At 46.5% G+C, this 21,031-nt stretch overlaps 1 protein-coding gene across 3 annotated transcripts in view; it reads right to left on the bottom strand.

Moving 5' to 3' along the window:
• Nucleotides 1-21,031, bottom strand: part of ERG (ETS transcription factor ERG) — a 263,881-nt gene that overhangs the window by 230,691 nt on the left and 12,159 nt on the right. Inside the window, exon 1 of one of the 3 annotated variants that reach the window (XM_060640880.3) lies at nucleotides 15,705-15,876. The exons of the other annotated variants lie outside the window; for them this stretch is intronic. The gene's annotated coding sequence lies outside the window, so the exon portion shown is untranslated. Of the gene's footprint in view, nucleotides 1-15,704; nucleotides 15,877-21,031 lie in introns of those variants that run through there. 3 annotated transcript variants of the gene reach the window in all.

Here is a 21,031-nt window from a genome sequence, read left to right as displayed (position 1 = left end):
CGATTCCTCACCTCTTCTGGCTCTCACTTGCTGCATCTGCAAAGTGCCCATAAGAGCACCCGCGGGATAAAACTGTGGCAACTGTTCGACATTTTAAGAAATGTAAAGCACTGAGAGTAATACTTTTGAAACACGGCAGGTGTTGACACGAGTCATTTTCATCACAGCCCTTACCACAACATCTTAAGAGGCTGCCTCCCCTACTCCATTGTGAGCACCCTAAAGAGAGAATGTCTTCATATGCTCATATCCCCAACAGTCAGCAAATATTCTGGCACGCGGAAAACATATTTTGAGAATGCTGAATGAACAAGTGAATGAATGAAATAAAAATATAGATATTCATGTATAGTCACATCACGTTCCCGTTACACTGCCCCCAAAAGACAATGCGGTGTCGTAACTGCGCAAAGAGGATGTACCGTATCTCTCACATCAACCCACCTACATCCTTTGAGAATTCTGTTTAGAACAGAAATAAACTCGATGCATACCTTATGGCTTGAAACTGTTGCTTTGAAAGAGAAAGGCATTCTCCAAAAGTGCTGACTTATTTCATCCAGAATATTCATTTTCAGCACTACAAGCTTATGAAGGCAGAATGAAAAATTGAGAAATATATAAATTTCTCTCTCAGAGGCAAAGGTCTAAAAAAACACACTGATTTGGTCTGCTTGTATCATTCGTTTTTAAGAGTTGCTAATCTTTTATTTTATTTCATTTTTTAATGTTTATTTTTGAGAGAGAGGGAGGGAGAGGGAGAAAGAACGAGCAGGGGAAGGGCAGAGAGAGAGAGAGGGAGACACAGAATCCGAAGCAGGCTCCAGGCTCTGAGCTGTCAGCACAGAGCCCGACACGGGCTTGAACTCATGAACCTCGAGATCACGACCTGAGCCGAAGTTGGACGCTCAACCAACAGAACCACACAGGTGCCCCAAGAGCTGCTAATCTTTTAAATACTACCCTCATGGCCTCCCCTTACACTCATCACCGTGTTCTCTGGGAAAGAGATCAAAACATCCTGTTAGAAAGCAGGTCAAGGTGCTATATGAGGAGACTAAAGCAGTGAGCACGGGCTGGCTCAAACAGCAGAAGGCAAAGCACGGCCTTGAACTTGAGCACAGGGCGAGGCACTGCTTCCAAGAAGCCGAAAGGAAAAACAGAGGTCCTAGGTCAGGCTGATTTTGGAGAGCTGGCTTTGGGATCCAGGTTCTGCTGGTTTTCATATTGACACTCGACTTTTGACTAGGTCTACAATAAAAAACACTGCTCCCACGCCAGCTGCTTCGTGGAAAGCAGAGTATTTACGCACTTGTTAATTCATACTATTAGCATTATGGTGCTGACTACTTAGAATAATCTTCGATAAACTCATTGAGGCAGCCCCAAAAAGCCCATTATAATAAGAAGAATAGTTGAAGCTCATTTGAATAAATGTGTTGACTGACTGCTTTCTGAGGCCCTCTGACCCCAATCTCCTCTGTAGCAGTGGGGCTCAAAGTCTGGTCCGCAGACCAGTGCCCAGTCCCAGAACGTTCACTCCTCATCCACGATGAGGGAAGTATACAAAGCAAGAAGGGTCTGGGAACTTTTACGGCAACTGGACATCACTGTGCCACCAAATGTGTGTTCGGTGGACTCGTTCCTCTGAACGCAGTATAGACCAGTTCAGAAGTCACATCGTGAACCAATCTGGTCATGCACTGGGAGGGCCCCATCATAATGTATGACATTTACGGTCAGTGTGTTAAGTATAAGCCAAAAGTATATTTAAAAAATGAGAAAAAGTAAGCACATAGTTATTTTTATATCTTGCTATTTTTTACATGTTTTTTTAAGTTTTATCATCCCTTTCTAAATTTATAGTTTAACGTTACAACTAAATAAGGGAAGTAGAGTGTGTATTATTTATTTATAACCCTAATTTATTGATGGCCCCTTTTTGGCCAAGAGAAAACACCTTTTTCTGAATGCAGCAATCACAGTAAACCACATGACAACAAAGGAGCTGATTTTGAAGACAGTAAGACCAAAACATTTTGTATTTGTTTTACTTGGAAGTATGATCCCTCATACAACTGAATTCAGTTTTGTAGCCATAATTGACGACAAACTGTTACAAACACTGCATGCCATTTGAAAAGATACATTGGCAAACGAAACAATGAAACAGTGAAAGACATAAGCAGTATTTTACACACAAAACAGTTTTAAAATCTCAAAAAAATATTTGCAACAAATAGCATTAATAGAAAAGCAACAGAAGCGATGTTCAAATTTCATATTAAAAAAAAAACTATTGGGGACCTGGGTGGCTCAGTTGGTTAAGTGTCTGACTTCGGCTCAGGTCATGATCTCGTGGTTTCGTGGGTTCAAGCCCTGCATCAGGCTCTGTTCTGGCAGTGTGGAGCCTGCTTGGGATTCTGTGTCTGTCTGTCTTTCTGTCTCGCTCTCTCTTCCTCTCTCTCTAAAAATAAATAAACTTTAAAAAAAATTTTTTTTAGGGGCACCTGGGTGGCTCAGTCGGTTGAGCGTCCAACTTTGGCTCAGGTCATGATCTTGCGGTCTGTGAGTTCAAGCCCCGCGTCAGGCTCTGTGCTGACAGCTCAGAGCCTGGAGCCTGCTTCCGATTCTGTGTCTCCCTCTCTCTGTGACCCTCCCCCGTTCATGCTCTGTCTCTCTCTGTCTCAAAAATAAATAAAAACGTTTAAAAAAAATTAAAAAAAAAAACTTTTTTAACTATTGTTTTTGAAGGCTTCTTGTGAAGCAGTACAAAAAAAAACAAAAAACAAAAAACAAACAAACAAAAAAAAAACAAAAACATGATAACACAGCGCCTTCCAATAAGAGCTGCTGGCAGAGCCTTAATGCAGGGGTGGAGCACGGAACAGCCACGCCGCTAGGGTGCCTGTGCCCCAGCTGCACTCAGCAACCTGCTTCCTGCTTCCTGCCACAGGGAAAACAGTGCCCGCTGAACAACACGCCTGGCGACACAGCACACGAAAGCTAACGCATTCCATTCGGTACTTCTGTCTTTACCCCATGTGATACTGTGGAAGATGAGTACACCTGAACTCTTAGTGTTTCTTTCTCTAAGACACCGGGGGTTTTTTCCAGCTCTTTAAAGATGTGAATAAGCAGTCAGGCTTGCTCATCTCTCTGACCTCCTCAGTATTTTTAAATATTGTAATCCTCCTAGGCAGGGAGGAGAGGTAGTGCCTTTTCAACGTATATCTTTCTGTCATGATGCATAGTAGAGTCTGGAAATACATAAAACAAGATAATGATAGAGGCTAACTCCAAGGAAAGTAGCAGGGAGGTTTTTTTTTCCCCCTTCCTTTTGCTTCTCTGTATTTATCATTTTTTCTACACTGAATTGCACTCGTGTCATAAAGAAACAAAAGACCACAGAGTCCGTAACAGGGTTGCATGAGGTCAGCCATTTAGAAACGATTCTCGAGAGCTTTGCCCGTCGGGGGGACCACGTGAGCCGCCAATTACGGATGAGCCCCGTACGCTACCCGGAACCACAAACTCGACGCTGTGAACGTGATGACCTCATGGCTGAGGAAGGGGTCAATTAAAGCACGCGACGTCACTGACCAGTAGCCACCTGCACGCCCCCAGCTACCAAACCAAGCGAAGAGTCAGAGCATTCATCTGGGGGCGTGTCTATCACAGGACAGCTGTGAACACGGCAGAGTCAACCATGCCAATCTGGCAACTCAAAGAACCTGGCCGCTCCCTTCCTGTGGACGTGGGGGGCCCTCACAGGGGGCTCATAGCACCTCACTGCCCATCCCCAGTTCCACCTAGTCTCCTACCTCTTCCCTCCACCTGCTTCAGGCTCTCAAAATGACACCTGTCGTGCTCCGGAGTCAACCAGGCTAGGCGAGCACTTTTACGCATTGTGTATAAATGATCACTGTTTGCGATACCTGCATTATTAACTTCTTTCTCTTTTATCAAGAGATACAGAAAGCAGCAACACACAGCTTTTGTTTATAAATGTCATCCAAAGTATCCCCTTCCCCCAAACTCTCCCAAACTAATTATTGTTATTGTTCTCATTACTATTACCATTAATGCTAAGAGGGGACCTGTTTTTAGGTACATAACTTCCCAGTTTGATAGTGAAGTTTCCCATGCTTAGCACACAGTTCACAGCATCCCACAGCCCCTGGACAAGAGTATCTAAGGTTGGGGCATCTGGGTGGCTCAGTCTGTTGAGATCTGACTTCAGCTCAGGTCATGATCTCACGGTTGGGGAGTTCGGGCTCCCCATCGGGCTCTGCGCTGTCAGCGGGGAACCCACTTCAGATCCTCTGTCCCCCTGTCTGTCTGTACCTCCCTTTCTTGTGCTCTCTCTCTCAAAAATAAATAAACATGTTTTTTAAAAGAGCATCTAAGGCTTACAGATGACTGTTTGTAGAGCTCTCTAGTTGGAGGCGGTGAGATGTAACCTCCTGCATGAGACGGTAGTAGTCCTAAGTCCCTCCGTCTCTGCTCAGCCTCCAAGCAGGTAACCTGAGGCAAATCACTGCTCTCTCTGCACCTGGCCCAGAGGCAATGTTAGCTGGCTTCAAGAATTGGGACACTACGTCTCCGTGACCTTCCCCCACCCAAGGGGTTCTCGTTACAACCAGAGCAACAGGGCAATGTGCGGTTATGATTCATTTTACGTTTAAATGACAGCAGATAACTTGCTTTAAAAAATAATAATGGTAGCTTTTAAAAACAAGCAACCTAATTTAAAAATGGGCAACAGACTTGAACAGGCATTTCTCCCAAGCAGATATACAGATGGCCAACAAGCACGGGAAAAGACCTTCAACATCGCTGATCATCTGGGAAATGCAAATCAAAACCACGATGACATATATAGCTTCATATCCATTAGGATGGCTACTATCAAAGTAACAGAAAGTAACAAGTGTTGGTGAGAATGTGAAAAAATTGGAACACTTAGGCATCACTGGTAGGAATGTTAAAATGATACAGGCACCATAAAAGGGTGTGTGGCAACTCCTCAAAAAGTGGCATTACCAAATGATCCAGCGATCCCACTTCTACACAAAAGAGTTGAAAGCAGAGAATCAAACAGATACCTATACATCAATGCTCACTATTCACAACAGGTGAAGGGTGGCAACAGCCCAAATGTCCACCAGTAGATGAATGGATAAACAAAATGAGGTACAGACATGAAATGACATGTTATTCAGGCTAAAAAGGAATGAAATTCTGATACATGCTACACCACAGTGGACCTTAAAGACGTTCTTCTAAGTGAAATAAGCCAGACACAAAACGACTGCTCCAACTCCAGCCATCACATCAACAAGCCAGCAGGTAGGAAGGACAAAGGAAAGCAGAGTGTACACCCTTTAAAGATTCTACCTGGAAGTCCACTCTTCCCTTTAGGGATACTTCCTGGAAGTTGCACATGGCCCTTCTGCTCACATTTTATTGCCAGATCAGAGTCACGTAGCTGCACTCGGCTGCAAAGGAAACTGGGAAATGTGGTCTTTGTTCTTGGAGCACATGCAGGCGTTCTGTTCCCAAGGAGGAAGGGAAGAAGGAGTATTGACAGACAGCAAGCCAGCTTTGCACACGTGAAAATCATCTTGAAAATGTTTTCTGGCACCAAGCTGTAAATCTTCAAGGTTTCCTAGGATTGCGTGCAGAAAGGAGGAGCTTTAAGAAACAGCTGTGACCGAGCGAGTACTTGCTTCATTGATAAGCTGGCTTTGTAGGACATAAAGGATCCAGGGATGTGCAATACAAAGAGAGCCATTCACCATAAACCTCCCCACAGGAAGTAGGACAGGCAGCTGAATTGAGAAGCATGGCAAAGGAAAAAAAAAAAAAAAAGAAGAAGAAAGGAAACGAAGAAAAGTTAAAAACAAAAAAACAAAAAAACAAAAAAACAAAAAAACAAAAAAACAAAAAAAAAACCCCAAGAAGATGAAGGAAGGTAAAGGGTGCCTCACCCCATCCATTTCATAGAAGATGAAACACCGTAAAAAAAAAGCCCTTAGAGTCTGGCTGCATTCAGCTCTGGCAGAGACTAGGAAGACCCACCAGCACACTCCTCATGTTTTAGGTGGGAAATAAACGTTCTCTTTATCCCGGGCATCCTCCTCCCCCAACTCTGTGCGTATCCTGCCCTCAAGAACAAAGATCCGGCACCTTCGAAACACACCGTTCCCTACACCGTGCTTCCCGTCCAGGTGGTCTTTGCTTGAACGTCTCACAGACCAAGCACACGGATTCACAGAGTCTTACAGTCAAGAGAGAGAATGGGAGTTTCTATGAGTCATAGAAAATTTGGTTTAAAAAAAAAATGGCATCAGGAAGAATCAGTAACACTAAACGCCCACATGTCTCGTCTCTTTAAAGCACGCTGGGGGAAATTTTGCTTTTAGTGGTAACTTAACATTCTGTTGCTGCTATATGTCATTTGCAGCAGAGAGAAAATAACTAAGAGCCTGGGAAGACTTTTATAGCCTTCCCATCCTTTTTAAGAGATGGCGTGGTCCCAATTTTGACCTCCGTTTTACTACTTTCCTTTCCTTTGGACCAAATCCAGGGAATCCTGCTAATACTAGAACTCGGTGTTACTGCATATGCACACCTGATCCCGTGCCTTTTCCACCCCCTACTCTGGCAAAGGTCTGTGTAGACAGGCAAAAAGCCCCCGTACTCCTGTCCTGACCTCCTGGTAGCCATGGCCCTCATCCCAGCTCCGCCCCCCTGGCAAGTCAGGAAGCACTTCAGACCTGGCGTCTGCAAACAAAATCCCATAGACAGTTCTAGAGGGTATGCTTTGCTGGGGAAACCCAGCCTAAACGGCTTCTGTTCGATTCATCACTCCACCATCGCCACGCTACAGAAGTCATCTCTCAAGTTCCAAAACGCGTTCAACCCTCCCTTATTTTTCGCGTTTGTTGTGCCTCTCCTATTACAGCCTCATCTCAAAGAGAATCACACATTCTAGTTTATCCAAGGCAGTTCTAGTTCAGTCTGCTGTCATTAGAAATATTGTGTCTTCTTCCAGTCCAAGGTTGGAAGAAAAATCACATGCACACACAGTGAATCTCCCAAGTGTGTCTGGAACCTCGGTGGTAACAGGGGACACTCTGTCCCGGTCACCTTTCCATTCTCCAAGCACCTGCATATGGCAGCTGACCCGGACAGGTACACGGTCCGTACTTGTCGAAAGGGGGAAAGGAAAGACGGGAGAAGGAGGGAGGCAGAGAAGGAACAGAAAGAAGGGATCTCTCCTACTTCCCTTGCTCAGACATCAGTCATGAGTCCATATAAGGAAGAAGATTTGAATAAAATGACTTGAAGGGACAGCATTCTCCCACACCGAACGTGTGCCCCCACGGGAAGGGGCAGAACGCAGGGGTTACAAAGCAAGGCGCTGCGGATTCAAACTCTGGTTCCATCATGTACACGCTATATGACTTTGAACGAACTGACTGACCTTTCTTCGCCTAAACTTGCTTATCCACACGATGGATGTGGGAAAAGTGCTCCCCACACAATGTGACCAACATGCATATGAAAAGATTATCAATATCACTAGTTATCAGAAAAGTGCAATTGAAAAACACAATGAAATACTGCTTCACGCCCATTAAGATGGAAAAAAAAAAAAACACAAAACACAAAAAAGAAAAAAACAAAAACAGGAAGTAGCATGTGTTGACCGGGGTGCAGAAAAACTGGAACCCTTGTGTACGACTGGTGGGATAGTAAAATGGTAGAACCATTATTAAAAAACAGTATGGAGGCGCCTGGGTGGCTCAGTCGGCTAAGCGGCCGACTTCAGCTCAGGTCACGATCTTGCGGTCCGTGAGTTCGAGCCCCGCGTCAGGCTCTGGGCTGATGGCTCGGAGCCTGGAGCCTGCTTCCGATTCTGTGTCTCCCTCTCTCTCTCTCTGCCCCTCCCCCGTTCATGCTCTGTCTCTCTCTGTCTCAAAAATAAATAAACATTAAAAAAAAAAAAAACAGTATGGAGGCTCCTCATAAGATTAAACATAGAATTACCATGTCATCCAGCAATTCCACTGCTGGGTATATACCCAAAAGAATTGACAGAGAGTCTTGAAAAAGATATTTGTACACCCATATCCCACATTCGGAGCAACATTATTCACAACAGCCAAGAGATGTAAGCTAGCCAAGGTTCCATCAACACATGAATGAATAGAGAAAATGTGGTCTGTGCAGACGGTAGAATAGTACACAGCCTTCAAAAGGGAAGAAATTTTGTCTCCTGCTACAACACGGAAGACACGATGCTAAGCGAAATGAGCCAGTCACTGAAGAACAAACATGGTGTGGCTCCACTGATAGGAGGGCAACTAAACCCGTGAAATTCATGCAGCCACAAATATAACGGTGGTGACCAAGGGCCGTGGAGGGCGGAGAGGGGAGCCGCTGTTGAGTGGGGACAGGGCTTCAGGTCTTCAAGATGAGGAAGTTCTGGAGACATGCTTTACAACAACGTGAATACACTTAACGCTACTAAGCCAGACGCTGAAAAGTTGATGAGGATGGTCCATTTTCTGTGTTTTCTACCACAATAAAACATAATCACAAAAACGTGCCTTCCCGTGGACTGCTGTACAGATTCAATGGGTTCACATGTGGAAATCCCGGAACGCTGGCAGACACAGAGTAACGGTTACGTGAATGTCATCCCTACCGGTGAGTCCTTGTCCTTTGTTCCACACTGCGTCAACGTGTAGAGATCATTTTAGGTTTGATGTTTTTTATCTGCTTGTTGGTTGGTTTTGTTTATTTCGTTCTTTTTGTCGTCTCAATTTTCGATCTCGCCTATGGCTCTCTAAAGTCAAATCGTGCTAGAAGCTTTACTCGCTCTACTTCTAAATTATTATGAGGGGTAGAGGCAGCTGGGTGGCTCAGTCAGTTAAGCATCCGACTTCAGCTCAGGTCATGATCTCACGGGGTTCGAGCCCCGTGTCGGCCTCTGTGCTGTCAGTTCAGAGCCTGGAGCCTGCTTCAGATTCTGTGTCTCCCTGTCTCTCTCTGCCCCTCCCTCACTCACGCTCTGTCTCCATCAAAAAATGAATAAACGTTAAAAAAAAATTTTAAATTATTATGAAACGTCGACTATATTCAAATAAAAAGAAAAGTTGTCATTTCCCGCCACTAGGCCTGAAAGGCATGGGTATTCACATACCCAAATCATTGAAAGTTCATTGAATTAAAATATTTGGCATATACTTATTTAAAAATACCACTAGGACATTCTTGGGGCCAAGAAAACACATGAAGGTTTTCAAGGGCAGTGTGATGGGGATGTCCTGAAGCTAACATAGTCAGAGGAGGCACGGAGCCGAGATCACAAAATAGAATGGTCCCAGATTTCCTAGGGACTATTCTGGTCATGACTCTCCAAGAACACTGATAGAAAAAAGACATATGTCCATACAAATAAAATCAATATATGATAGCTCTAAAAAAAAAACATAGTGTGTAAAATAAGGTTAAAAAAAAAACTAGCTGTGTTTTGTCTGCAAAAGGGACGTTGAAGGAATTAGTCCTCTGAAATATACGAAGGTCTGTCAAGTATTCATTCATTCACTTGTTCGGTTTTGAAATTACTTGATAAATATTCATTGAAAGATTTCTAGGAACCAGGCAGTGTGTCAGGGGTTAACCACGCCAATCGCGAGCAAAACCAGCCTCCTTATTGTGTTATTCTAGAAGGTACAATACACAATGAAGGAGACCATCTGAGGTCAGTCTAAGGAAGCACCTGTTGACAAACATTTTTTTTTTTTTTAGGTGGAAAGGACCATAAAAGGATGAGGGGATGAGCTCCCTGCCCTGGGTCTATGCAGGGAGAGACAATATGAGCATTAAGAATGCCAAGAAGAAACTAGGTTCTAATTATCTGGTGTAGATAACCATCTACCTCAGGGCACCTGGGTGGCTCAGTCGGTTGAGCATCTGACTTCAGCCCACGTCGTGATCTCACAGTTTGTGAGTCTGAGCCTCGCATTGGGTTAAGCGTCCAGCTTCGGCTCGGGTCATGATCTCACAGTTCATGTGTTCAAGCCCCACATCAGGCTCTGCGCTGGCCGTGTGGAGCCTGCTTCGGATTCTCTGTCTCTGCCCCTACCCTGGTGGCACTCTCTCTCAAAAATAAATAAACATTTTAAAAAACACACACACTGAGTGGAGTGAATGCCTCTCCGTGCAGAGTGATTTGGGAATATAATATTTAGAGAAGCTGCATTACTGATTTTAGTGGCCACCCGAGCAAAGACCTAAAATGATACAGACCCTATGAAATCGGGAACATTTATTTTATCAAAAATAGCCAGCTCCCTTTGTATGGATGCATACCCATGATCCTTAATTAGAATCTCAGTTTTATTACAATAGCATAGCATTTCATCTAGAGGTCGTATCCCTCCTGCAGAAACTTTGCTCCGGCTTTGAAAAATATCACAAAATATCACAAAAATAACTGCTAAAGATAACTGGAAGCAACAAAGAGGCCCTTCAACAGGTGAACGGACGGATAAGCTGCAGTCTATCCACACTATGGAAATTATTTGGCAGTAAGAGAAATAAGCTATCAAACCACAGAAAGATACGGAGGAAACCGAAATTCCTATCGCTAAGGGAAAGAAGCCAGTGTGAAAAGGCTCCGTACTGTCTGATCCCAGCTCTAGGGCATTCTGGAAAAGGCAAAACCGCAGAGACAGTGACAGGGTCAGTGTCTGCTGTGGGTTCAGGGATAGGAAGGGAGGGATGAAGAGGTGTAACACAGGGGATTTTCAGGGCTGTGAAACTGTTCAGTAGGAACAGTAATGGTGGATAGATACATGGTATTTTCCATTGGTCCAAACCCACAGAATATGCAACACAGAGTAAACCCTAATGTAAACTATGGACTTTAGTTGATAATAATGTATTGATACAATGACAATGAATGAACCACCCTTAAAAAAAAAAAAAAAAGAATCCTGGGGCGCCTGGGTGGCTCAGTCAGTTGAGCATCCGACTTCGGCTCAGGTCATGATCTCGCAGTTCGTGAGTTCGAGCCCCGCGTCGGGCTCCGCGCTGACAGCTAGGAGCCTGGAGCCTGCTTTGGATTCTGTGTCTCCCTCTCTCTCTGCCCCTCATTCATTCACATTCTGTCTCTCTCAAAAATAAATAAACTTTAAAAAAAATTTTGAAAAGAATCTATACTGAGCTGGCAAAAAAAAAAAAAATCAGTAGCTACGTAGATTATATAAATAGTAAATAATTAAATAAATGAAAACAATCAGGAGGAAATTTCACAGCCATGTCTACCTTCGTGGCCAAAAAAAAAACAAAACAAAAAAAAAAAAAAAAAAACTCTCCTACCCAAAACCCGAAAACTGTTGCAAAGGAATTCAGTGTGATATTTTCAAAGCATAATCGAGTATAAAATATAACCTGATGACAGACCACCGTGCAATCACCTTTCCATGTTTCGGTAAGGTTGGCCGCAGACGTGAAAGCCGTGCTGTGGGCGTTCGGGGTCACGTGATGGCGATTCCCTCTGGCTGTCACCACGTGTGTTCGAACACAGTTGACCCCAGCGTGACTCAGGTTGGAATGAGATGCTGGGCGAGGGCCCCCCTTTGCCAGTCACCTGTCCTGCCATATCGGACAACTGACTTTTACAGGTGTCTATTTTCTCATGCAAGAAATGAACGGAATAGAGCAGCTAGCGGTTTTCACGCTGGTCCCCAGTGGCAGAGGGGGTCTGGGGACAGTGGGGAGGTGGGGTAGGGCAGGGCCAGAGTGCACGGGCTTCCGCCAAAAGAAGTGCCCTCTATTTGCGGGGGCGGGGGCAGTTATTTATTGGGCTTTTATGTACGATTTAGTGGAACGAAGGTCTCCTCAAGCTAAGTAATTCTTTTTTTTTTTTCCAAGAGACATCTGGTTCCTTTTCCCTGAAGGTATTTGCTCAAGCCAAGGAATGAAGCACCTGTGAGTAAGAAGCAGATGAAAGCTGGAAATATAAAAACTTGAGGGAACCTTTTTTTCATTTCCAAGGGGATTATCGAGGCAGGAATGTACTCTGGCTCCCGGAGGCCCAACCAGTATCTGATCTCCCACCTTGGCCACTGCTGCATTTCTGCAGGGCGTCATCCAGAGTTCCTCTCCAGGTCCAACCGCCTCGTGGGGAGTAAGAGTCCGATCTGGGTGACTGGGGCCCCGTGTCTGGAGGGGCGGGTGGGCACTGTCTGGGGAACCTCCCTGCTACGAAGGAAGCCAATGTTTACTCAAGGCCAGTTATTAGGTAAGAAGACAAACTATCAAAAAGGAAAGAGGCAAATACCCGCTATGCTTACAGATAAGAAGCATGGACTCTTAAGTTCTAAGAGCCCTAAACGAGGGCAAAAAGATGTCGTGGAATACTACACAGTGGGAGGTGCATCTGGGATCCAAAGCTGGCCCTCCCTGTGATGATCTACTCTTTTGTTTACAATTTTTTAATGTTTACTTATTTTTGAGAGAGAGAGACAGAGCATGGGCAGGGGAGAGGCAGAGAGAGAGGGAGACACAGAATCCGAAGCAGGTTCCAGGCTCCGAGCTGTCAGCGCAGAGCCCGACGTGGGGCTCGAACCCACAAACCGCGAGACCGTGACCTGAGCCGAAGCTGGACGCTCAACCGACTGAGCCACCCGGGCGCCCCCAGTGATGATCCATTCTAAGTGAAGATCTAAGCCAAGACCCTTCGGTTCGGTCACCAGCTTCTCTTTGTTTGCTGGTTGCCGTATATTTCGAATTCCTTACCTTCCCGGACTTTACAGGGAGCCAAGACCCAGGACAACAGAGTGCCGGGAAGCAACCAGTTCATCTGGAGCCTGATGGCACGAGCCTCCCAAGGGTCTCCCCCCTCCCTCCCTTCCACAGCCCCGAGCGATCACTGAACACGCCGTCCCGCCCGGAGAGGACACGCCAGCCCTCCAGGGGAGTGGAGGGCAGTCTGATTTGTAAGCACATAGAAAAACGAAGGCAGCACGCAAATCCCAGTTAGTAAGTCTGGGAAAAGACAAAATGTAACCGCGGCACATCCTCTGGCTCCCCTCTAACGTTTATATCATTACAATAACGCTAGACGTGGACATGAACTTAGCGGACATTTTTGCCTCACTACACTGTGAGGACAGCGGAACGGAGCAGGGAGGGAGGGGCGTGAACCCGACCCCCATCTTCTTTAACAGAAAACTGATCCTGCCCAAACTGAAGACTCGAGAAGGAGTGCCACGAGCCCAGAACTTAGAAATATGGAGGTGAATGACAAAGAACAGCCAAGAACAGCTAAGGAATGGTCGAGGGCAGAGAACTAGCATTTTACATTATAAGCCCAGAAGTACCATTTAACTGTATGCATGTGTATTCCTTCGAGAAAAAAAAAAAAAGCAATTAAAGTAGAAAAGTGATGACACACATAGAGGACCTTCAGAGTGAATACACTCAACACCGGACGGGCTTGCGGGAGATTTCTACGGACGGGTTAGGAGCCCAGAGAGGCACAGGCCTGGGGTCCTGCAGCACTCACTGCTGCTTGCTGGTGGCCAGGGCCGTGGCACCTGCCCCGTGGCACCTGCCCCGTGGTCCGACCAAAGCTCCATGGGGAGAAGGAGGCACCAAATACATTCTTCTTCATTATCTTAGGAATGTGCTCATCTGTTTATTTAGGTCATGTGACAACACCAAAGAACTAAGCAAAAGCCAACGAGCCTGGTGTGCTTATGTGGTGTGGTAAGACCTCTTCCCCAAGTCCACGTGCAAATTCTCGTCATCCCTCGCCTTTCAGAAGCCTTAAGGCTTAAAGTGTAAAACAGTTTATAAAGAAAAAAGTTCTGAATGATAAGCCGCCCGCATATATCAAAAGATAGATGAAGATACTTACCCGGATCACATTATTCCACTTTCTTTCTTTTCTTAACTTTTTTAATGATTATTTATTTTTGAGAGACATAGAGAGCGAGTGTGGGAGAGAGGCAGACAGAGAGGAAGACAGAGAATCCGAAGCAGGCTCCAGGCTACCAGTGCAAAGCCCAACATGGGGCTCAAACTCACGAACGGTGAGATCGTGACCTGAGTCGAAGCCGGATGCTCAATGGACTGAGCCACCCAGGCGCCCCACACAATTCCACTTTCAAGAACATATTCTAGACTTTGGCAAACTGTGCAGCATGAGTCCCGACCCCTACGCCTCACTCCCAGGGGAGCCTGATTTCATTCCTCTGTGATGGGACCCGGGGATCTGTATTCTGCAGCCAAGACGCAGAACTTTTGGATTCTAATAAAGAAAACAGAAAACAGCCTAAATACTCAACAGAGAGAACTAATTAAATCCATCATGATAGGACCATACAACGGAATCCTAAACAGGCTTAAAATAATGTGGCAGAAATAAGATATCTCATGAAACATGTTTACCGACATGCACAGATATTTACAATGTGTTCCTCAGTAAAATAAAAACACGTTATATAAACTGTGTATGTGATAGGATCCACTTTGGGGAAAAGAATACGTATAAAAGAATTCTGGAATTAAATGTATCATTGTCAGTAGCCATAATGTCTGAGTGTGGAAAGATTTAAATATTTTTGTCTGTATGTTCTAATATTTCCACAACGAACAAAGTATTACGGATACACCTTCTCAAGTTCAAAAATGCCTGGACATAATACCTCTTGTACGGTTCAAACATTCTAACACTGTTCATATAGATTTCAGCTCACACCCGCCCAATAAAACCACACATCTGGTCACCCCCACTGTCGCCAGCCTCTCTCCGGGGCACTCTGCTGCCTGCCAAGCTTCCAGGGTAGACGAACAGCTCGTGGGTTTCAACTTTGTAGGTAACAAAGTATGGCTGCCTCAAACCCAAAATATCCTTGAAACCTTGTTACGCCCACTGAGCTTCTCAATGCACCTTTCCAAGCCTGAGGGTCGAGAAGGGAGCATCATGGGGCTGGGACCGTGAGAGAGGCCATGAGGAAGTCACATCCCAATGCCTCCCACCCCAGCCCCGCTGAACTGTTCGGCATCCCTGGTGGAAGGTGTTGGCCCACTGGACGGGGAGGGTGGGAAGAAAGCACTGGTTCTACCAGACATTTGGAACCTGTATGCACGTTCCCAGGAAGCTTCCAACATGAGGAAGGGGCCAAGTCTCGGACCCCTGGGAGGGCATGGAGCCTCGCGTTCTTGGCAAACATGGCCGGGGCTCCATTGGCCTCATCACTCACTTTAACCCCCTGATGCCCCACTCTTTCCTCGGAGCCCCTTCTCGGGTCCCTCGTGTCAAAACGAAACAAAACGAACCAAGTAAGCTGCAGAGTTGATCTCCAGAAGCTTTTGAAACTTAAGATAAAAGCCATCAGGGAATGATGGACCAGCGGCCAAAAATTCAAGGAGAAGCCTTTAACACGTGGCCGGGTTCGAACAGTCCACTTCCCAGGTCCCGCCTCTCACCAACTCGTAGCAATCAGGCAGGACACTGGCACAGGCAGGAAATCTAAAATTAGGTTTTACTACCTATAATGGAGGATTTATGGAATGGTGTAATGAGCAGTCTCGGGACGAAAACCCAAAGTGGGGGAACAGAAACATCTTTGTGGACGTACCGACTACGCCCACACACGCTCCGTGACCCTCACCTACAGTGGCCAAGGTGCAGGTCTGCAGGGCGACAGAGTGAGGACGCAATCCTTCCTCATTCTAAGCTTGATGCGCGTCACAGCCAACAGCAGGGTCCGCGGTCCCTGATGCTTTTGTTTAAGAGGGAGGTGCTTTCTTAAGAGAAGAGGTCCTGACACCACACCAGGAATCCAGGCGTTCTGAGGAACAAAAGAACCCATTCGATTCAGTCCTCTCCTGAAATATCCCAAACCACAAGAACAACCCTCAAAAGGTCAAAAGAAGATGGGACTCGACCACAATGTATCAGTGAGTGGTGCCACGGCACCTGTGTGTCCCCATTTTCAGTGCTGGCGAGATCATTTGAGGAACCCCCCCCCCCCCAGTACCATTTTGGGGCAACGTACAGTACCATTTTGGGGCAACGTAAAGAAAAATGAACCAGCGTGTTTATGTCAATGCCACGTGTTCAGAGAGTTTTCAAGTAAATGTGACGAAAGAACCAAGGGCTTGAGTCTGTGTTGGCTGGAGACGGGGTCAGGGTGACAAATTCCATCCCCTGCAGCAGGTGACCCACAGCTGAGAGCTCACGGAAACCGCTCATGGGTAGGGGTGTGGAAAGAAGACTAGGATGTCTGGGAACTGGCATGACCACGCCCGGTCCCTTTCTGTGCCCCACCCCTGCTCCATGCAGCAAACGTAGGCGGGCTTGGACATCCTCCCTACAGGGGTCTCCAGCCACACTCCCTCCCCTCTCCGGGTGGTACCCCTGGACCCAGAGGGGAGTCCGATATGCCAGCCTGACTCAGGGCCAAGCCAGGAAGAGAAGTAAAAAAGGAGGGACCGTCATCGGCTTTCTTTTCCAGTGAAAACTGTGGCTCCAGCTAACAGGCGGCCTTCTGCAAATCAGTGTGACAATATTCCTACTGAGCAGAAGAGTTCCTTGAAAAGATGGTTCCATTTACTACAACACACAACAAGATGGGGAGACAACTTCGCTTTTAAAAATCTTATTTTCTTAAAGCGGATTTCGGCTTTCCACGATAAAAGCACTTTTCCTAGGTCCCAGTTGTGAAGGCTGGTGTTTATTTAGGTGTGGTTTCTTAGCATACTGGAACCTTCCCGTACTCTGAATGCAGGTGCCTGGGTCTACAGAAATCGCTTATAAGGACAACAGCACAGACCAGTCTTTTTCCACCTGAGTAATTAGCAGGAGAGTAAAATCCAGGCCACCTGGGGTCCTCCTCAGACTTCTCTGAATGTGGTCTAGGAAGAGACAATTTAACCTTAATTCTAGGCTCTGATGACGAGGTTATTTTAGTACAGCGTTATTGTAACATACATAGTGTAATGTAATATGCATACATGTAACCTACATAATACAGTATGTGTGTGTGTACGTCATATATGTAAGAGCTTACATTTATGATAAGGTTTTGGAGGGAAAATGCCATACAAAAATCATACTGAATAAGAGAGCCAAGCTGTGAAACAAGTCTGCAACGGCCTCGGAAGGCCAAACGGTGTTAGATATTTCCTCTTTCTGGATACAGGTGCGGATGCAGTTGGTGCCGGCATTGACCCTGGTTCATGAGGAACATCAATGTTTTCCAAACTCCTGTCTTGTTTTACAACCAAAAGTCCCCATTACCAAGTTCAAAGAGAATTCCCCAGAAAGAGCACAGCAAAGTATCGGCTATAGTCACAGAAGATCGGATACACAGCCCATAATATAAACGAGTTTCACGTAAGTGTTTAGACACACATTGTGGTCTGTCATCCACCCCAAAATTATTACCATCCACCCTTAGTACCAAAAAAGCAGATAACGATGTGATTTTACCACCCTGGCATCCACTGCGTGTGGAGGCATGGTGTGAAGAGGTATTTTTAGTGATTTTTTAAGGGCAAGCATTCATAAACTCCCAAGTCTGTGCTTCATGTGACTATGACATAGCTCTTGGTCATTCTGCTGCTGTCAAAATTAAGACTGCGGATCACCGCTGACTCAAACTAACGTCTGTCTGTAAGACATTACAAGGGGGCCATTTGGAAAGAAGAAGAGGGGAAAGTTTCAGGAGAGCGAGCTTTCCTAAGTAGCCGGTACTCGCTAGGAGTTAAGCATCTCTTAAAGCGCAGACAAACCAGACCAGAAGAATCCACGAGAACGTACCTTTTACATTCCAGATACGGAGCCCAGACGGCCCCGGGGGGGAGGGGCGGAGGGAGCCGCTGGGTTCCAGAGGGCAGCTCCCGGGAGATGCTCACAGAACCACTCGGATCTCCTGCCTCAGATCGAAGGCAGCTCCCTCGTGATGTTCCAGAAGGAAGTATACCAGCCGAAAGTACCAGAACGCCTCCTATGCCTTGAGCCGGAGGTAAGCATTTAAACAAAACGCCTCATCTGTGCGCCTCTGGCACTCGCAGCAACATCCGTTTTCTCGCTGGGCCCTTCCAGAAGGTCAGGGACTGTGCCGCACAGCCTTCCCCGGGCGCAAGAGGGTTATTTGCGGGGCTGCTTCTGGGGAGGAGAAGCCCAATGCGATGTGACAGTCTTCCCGAGCCGGGCTGGTTTCACAACACACATTTTCTCCCTTCCTAAGAGTCTGGCTTGTCCCTCGTGTCCTTTTTCCTATTTTCGGGATGGTTGGGTCACTTCTAGTAACTGAGCTTGAGCGGGGCTGTGAGCCCCGGGCGTGGGCGGGCCCTTCCGACTCTGGTCTGCCTCACGGGACACTCACCCTCCGACTCTGAGTCAGTTGCCTTTTCATGGAAATACTATTCAATGATCATTTTCATAAAAATCTGTGCTGGCTCAGTTTTGTTTCTCTTGACGCTGGCCCAAGTGTTTTTCTCTTCTGATTGATTTTTGGGTGAAACTCAGCATGTCTCTTTTGGTTGTTTATTCTCTAATATATTTCCATCTTAACTGGAGGGGAGACATGAGCGTCAGAGGGATCCAGCTGTACCAGATCGGCCACACGGCCTACAGTTGTACGTCCAAGGGGACGGGGGCGGGGGAGGCTGTCTGCAGAAGCCAGAGGGCTGCTCCTGTCCAGACCCAGAAGTAAAGGCAGGGGCTACCGCGCAAGGGGCCACCGGCCTCTGGGGTCTTGTGTTGCAGCTGGGGTGCTCCGGCAGCCCGTCAGGTCTCGTCCACCCTAAGTCTGATAAGCATCCTAGCACCTTCTCACAAGCGGAAGGACTGTGTGGTCTCCAAGTCTGTGTGTTTAACGGAGCCCTCAGAGAGAGGCAGCGGGAGCTCTTGGGAGGGTTTTGCTTTACCACTGTCTGTTTTCAGGCCACGCTCTGGGGCAGATGCCCTCCCTTCTCTTAAACAGAATCTTTTTCAAAGCTAAGCATGGGGGGAGGGCGCCTGGGGGGCTCAGACGGTTGAGCTTGGGCTCAGACTTGGGCTCAGGTCACAATCTCGCGGTTCGTGGGTTCGAGCCCCACGTCAGGCTCTGTGCTGACAGCTCGGAGCCTGGAGCCTGCTTTGGATTCTGTGACTCCCTCTCTCTCTGCCCCTCTCCTGCTTGCGTTCTCTCTCTCTCTCTCTCTCTCTCTCTCTCTCTCAAAAAAAAAAAAAATGAATATTAATTTTTTTTAAAAAAGCTAATCAGTTCTCAGAGGATAAGAAAAGTCTTCCCTCTTTTCATGTGTAAGTACAAATTATACCTGAATATGTGTACACACACACACACACACACACACACACACGCACACATACACATTTAATATATATACCATAAAATTCCTAATGGTGTCAGATTTGCATGTAGGAAAAGGGGAGGGTAGGGGAAGGATGCCTGCAAAGACTCCATCTGTAGGGCATCGGTCATGAAAAAGTGGAAAACACAAATTTAAGCCTGAGGGTAACTACATCCGAAAGCATCGCTTGGTCTCCATGTGTTTAGCACCAAAGCCTCGTGATAAAAGCCGTCTGCATTTACCCCAATCAGTTTAGGATGTCCCCATCATTATTTCTAGAAGACAGATGCTCGCCTGATATGCCCTTTAGCCAACGAGTCACACACACATCGCCTCTTGTTCTGGAAGCCGGTGGGTGTCGAGTACAAGACAAAAAAACCAAAAAGAAACCAAAAAAAAAAAAAAAGGTTAAAAAGGAAAGAAATAAAGAGCTAATGGTCTGAGACAAATGAGGCAGATGAGTGTAGTTACTGAAAACCAGCAACCTATTTTTTAAAAAGTCTACCAGCCGCAGATTTCTCAGGACATCTTTCCATTGCATATTATGTAGCCAAGGCAGCAATCTCTGCCTTCTTGCCTTAGTCTGTTACAAATCTCGCTCATTCCAAAAGGGAAGCATGCATTTCACTTTCTCGAATACATGATATGCAATTCTTATTTCACTTGCTTGGAGCAAAGACTAAAAACTGGTGCTCAATCTTGCTTCCCTTGCCAGGGCAAACGTAACGAATTCCGATCCTCATTTCCACGACTTCTTTCATCTAGGGTGGACCAGAACGCATTCCCAATGTCTCAGGACGCAGCCTGGATTTCCACCAGGGCCAGGATGCTGCTGCACATCTTTGACCTGAACCGGTCAAGCCCTTGCCGGAGAAAGAAATGGAGTCGTTTTACTCATAATCTCAGAAGTTACCCACGCAGGCGGCCTCGCACGCCATAAAAATAACATTGTGGCGACCTCAAAGGGTAACTTACGAAGCACAGACAATAAGTGGAGTGTGCTTTCTGTCCTAAAAATCCCAGACTACGGCGGACTTATGAATAATTTTCAACAATCAGGAAGTCTGCAAAAATCCCCAGTCTTATAAAGACTGCACGGTGCTCATCAAATCTCCTAAGACCTCTGTGTCCCTCCCCCCTCTGAGGAGGTCCCTGGACCTGACTCCTAAGGGCCAAAGCCAAAGAAGCAGGCACCTGCCTCCAGCAAATCCCCTCCGATTCCCTCTCATTCCCAGACACCAATTTCCATGAAAACCAGACACAGGACAGAAAGCAGAGCAGGATATTCCAAAATCGCTTCAGATCTGCAGCCTGATTTCATTAGACTCGCCGGCTTGTTTCTTTTAGCCCCCGTGCATGCCCACGGCAGGTGAAATTTCGCTGGCACGGCCACCTCAGACCCCATGCGCTTAAGGGGACCAGGCCGGTGCAGGAGAGGCAGAGATGGGAGGTTCCGGTGCCGAGGGGGAGACGTGTCCGCCAGAGGTCAGCAGGAAGTGGGGGGCACTTAGCAACGCTCACTGTCCTCACTGACCAGGTGTCTCTAGAGCCTGACACTATCATGTCACTGTACCCGCCCCAGCATAAGAAAGGTCTTCAGCCTGGAGGCAAGGACCCCACGGTTGTCGTCCCCAAC

Source organism: Panthera onca, chromosome C2 (genome assembly GCF_046562875.1).
Source record: "Panthera onca isolate mPanOnc1 chromosome C2, mPanOnc1 haplotype 2, whole genome shotgun sequence".
Taxonomy (NCBI): domain Eukaryota; kingdom Metazoa; phylum Chordata; class Mammalia; order Carnivora; family Felidae; genus Panthera; species Panthera onca.
Note: the sequence above shows the minus strand (reverse complement) of the source record. Positions and strands in the feature narration are given on the sequence as shown.